This window comes from Acanthisitta chloris, unplaced genomic scaffold (genome assembly GCF_000695815.1).
Source record: "Acanthisitta chloris isolate BGI_N310 unplaced genomic scaffold, ASM69581v1 scaffold995, whole genome shotgun sequence".
Lineage (NCBI taxonomy): Eukaryota > Metazoa > Chordata > Aves > Passeriformes > Acanthisittidae > Acanthisitta > Acanthisitta chloris.
The window spans coordinates 23,695-27,643 of NW_008674051.1; positions in this window are offsets into that span (position 1 = coordinate 23,695).

Below are 3,949 nucleotides of genomic sequence, written 5' to 3' on the forward strand. Positions count from 1 at the left end.
CTGCTACCCCACAAGTGTGAATAGCACTGAATTATATTGATTCTATTAAGACACTAATATACTTAACATATTTCATTAGTTTTGATCCAGATTGTCATCTACAGAATCATTTCATAGTCATAAAAGGAAGGCAGTAACTTGAAATAACCAAAATAGATTGACAAAGTTTATATGAATCAAGTTTGGATTTGAACTTTTGAACATCACTGTCATAATTAATCTTATAAATCTGATGTGGTAATGAGCTCGCTCTTTGTTTAGAAAAACTGTGATAAGCCTATTCAGCTTTGGAAAACCATGAAAAATTATCAATACTGATGAATGGAGAAGGGGAACTGGTGACAAATGATATGGAGAAGACCAAAGCACTCAATGCCTTCTCCACCTCGGTCTTTACCAGTACAATCTGCCTTCAGCATTCCCAGGCTCCTGACATCACAACATGTCTTCCTGGGACAAGGAACACCCTGGATGTACATAAATCCATAGGACCAAACAGACTGCACCCGTAAGTGCCATAGGAGCTAGCCATTCTCATTATGAGGCCACTCTTTGAATAATCATGGCACCTGACAAAGGTTCTTGAAGACTGGAAGCTCCCTCCTATCTTCAGGAAGGAAGATCCAAGGAACTAGAGGCCAGTTATTCTCACTTCAGTTCCTGCAAAGGTAATGGAGAAAATCCTCCTGGTAAACATTTTCAAATACATGAAGGACAGTAAGGTGATCAGGAGTAGTGAGTATGGATTTACAAAAATCATATTTGATCAACCACACTGCCTTCTACAATGACATGATTAGCTTGGTGGATGAGAATGAGAATAGCGTATGTCGATTACCTTCAGTAAAAACCCTTTGACACTGTCTCCTGTAACTTCATCATGCTGACGAAGTATGGGTGAGATAAGTGGACACTGAGATAGTTTAAAAAGTGGCTGAATGTCCAGGCCTGGAGGCTTGTGATCAATTCCTGTTGAAACTAGAAGCTGAAACATGGCAACAAGTTAGTGTTGTATCTCAGGACCAATACTGGAGCCAATACTGTTTCACACCTTCACTAGTGACCCATACAATGGGCCAGAGTAAACCGTTAGCCAGTCTGCTGCTGAGACAAAACTGGGTAAGTGACTGATACACCAGAGGGTCTTTCTGCCATTCAATGGAGCCTCTACAGACTCCAGAAATGGGCTGACGGGAATCTCTTGAAGTTCAACAATGGAAAGTGCAAATTCCTGCACCTAGAGAGGAACAACCAGGACATGCTGGGGCCAATTGGCTGGAAAATAGTTGTGTAGAAATGGACATCAGGGTCTCAGTGGCAAGCAGTGCACCCTTGCAGGAAAAAAAAGCTAACAGTAACATGGGCACAAATTAAAATGTACACAATTCCACATGAACATAAGAAAACACTTACTGTGAAAGTGACTAAGCACTAACATAGGTTGCCTCAAGAGGTTGTTCAGTCATCATTCTTGGAGAAATAAAACCCCACTACTGGACATGGGCCCAGGCAACCTGCTCTAGGTGACCCTGCTTGAGCAGAGGGTTGGACCAGATGATCTCAAGTGGTCCCTTCCAACCTGAAAGATTCTCAGATTGTGGTTAATTTTTTCTTCTTTTTTAATTGCAAGTCTTTTCTAACGTCAGTCATAATTCTTAACTCCTCTACAGCATCTTCAAAGAACATGCATTCTGAGTAACATGGGGTTTGTGAGTCAACACAGTCATGTGTATTACTTTCATGTGAATTACCTGTAAGAAACTATGCATCATGTTTCCATGTGATCATATGCAAATTTACCTCATGAAGTGCATACTTGCTGTGGACAGAAAACTATAGTGCTTTTCAAATGCTAATTAGCAATTCTCTGAACCACTTCAATTAGACAAGGTATTTATAAACCTTTCCCTTCCTTGTAAGAGGAACATCAAAAACAACATAATATAATGTCTCCTGTTATAAGAGCCTTCAAACAGAGTTTTGTTTATATGAAACTTCTTTTCCAAAACCATGGTTCAGGAACACGTCATAAGGTTTTGTTATTAAATTTCTCTTAACTGCCTGTATTGTTAGGTTTCAGCTTAAAGAGTTAGTTAAGTTATGAAAAGACAAAATAAAATACAAGTAGTAACTTTATATTAATTTATTTTTGCTACCTTCATTAAATAAGAAATAATAAAAAAATGTTGCCTGTAATTTTTCAATTACAAGTTTCTAGCACTGGCACAGCAATAGATTAATTTTTTGTACTTAATGGTAACACACTCAAACAAATTCAAAACTACAGTTTCTCACATGGACACTTCACCCTGCTACTTTAATGCTTGAAATTTAAACAGACATGTAGAACTATGGAGTATATATCTGCTATGTTTGTAGAATTAGAGTATTCTTGCGCACATGGAAGTAAGCTATGTTTACATTATGACCCCAGGAAAATCTAGGTTTAGCAGGCAGCTAAAAGCTCTAAGGAATAAGGCAGGTCTTAGAGCAGAGATATGAAAACTGTTCCTCCAGCCACCAACGAGTGAACTACCAAAGTGAACATATCATTTTGTGCTTTTCACTCCCTTCAAAACCTTTGAGGACTAAAATACGATCTTAAAACAATTTAAGAATAATACATATTCAAGTATTTATCCGTATTACAGTAAACAGTCTTTTATAGGTTGAAATACTTTTATTGTATTTTGTAACTGAAAAACTGATTTCCCAGAGATAACCATTAGCAACTGGCATGTTTCCAAATGGCAGTGCATGATTTTTGACAACCATACAAAATTGCCAGAATGTTCATTTTCAATTCTTTCTAATGGCAAGTGAACTGCTGCCATAAAATTCTCATTGGCAGTTACAAGCAAACACAACATTCTCAATCTAATAATCAGCAGGGATATGGATTCATGCAGCTACAATTACACCCAGAATATACTACAAAGAACTCTTGGGTACATCTTACTAGTCAATTAAACAAAATTATTTTGATGCAGCTTATTTCCTACTCCTAACAACTTCTGTTTTAGCCAGTCCCAGTCAGCCTTCTAGCTTCCAGTTTTGGGATGCAACTGAGGTTTTGGAGATCAAATGATTCCCTGCTGCAAGAGTGGTCCTGCTCATTTGTCCTTTCTGCCTCCTGGCAGCACACTTTTGTGTCCTCCCTCATCCTGGCTTTGGTTTTATTTAGACCACTTGCTCACTAAACCAGCAAAAGCTACTCACCTCTCTCCTTGCTAGCTCAGTTGTCAACTTGCTTAGTGATCTGACTCAAACTACCAAAAAGCAAGTAAAACACCGAAGTTGTCCCAAAGAAGGGGAGGAATAGTGAAGAGGCTTTTTCTGTGGGAAGGAAGACAGTAAGAAGAAAATGGGCCTGTCCTTTTGAGTGCCATAGGCTCAGACGTTTTACCTGGCACAAACCTTATTCATTCAGTTCTACTTAAAGTTAGTTTTAGTTTCTCAACAGAGCTGCTAACTTTGGATTTCTGTGTTTTCTGGGTATATGCTCCCTTCACAACTAGAAGATATCAAAGAAAGGGCATTCTTCATTGGCTTGGCATAGGGTAACACCATTCTTCTCATTTGTTCCCTTTCTTGCTTTCACCATTCCCCCTTGCCAGATTTTTATTCTTCTTCTGCATTAACACTAATATATACAACAGGAAATGTGGGGAATGACCAACTCCAATCTCAGCCTGACTCAAAGCAGAGTCACCAGTTAACTGTCCTGGACTGCCCTGCCCTAAGTCATAGAGGCTATGTCATAACCACAGATTTTTACTGTTAAGTTGCCTACTCCCAATGAAATTCACTTCAGTAACTGCTAAAAATATCACTAATCCTTTTCCTCTTCAGATAATGCTTAATTAAACAGCCCTGAAAATTTTCTCCCTAGTTTTGTATATCGCTGCGAACAACTTGAGAGAGAACCACTGTCAGGAACTAAAAGGTC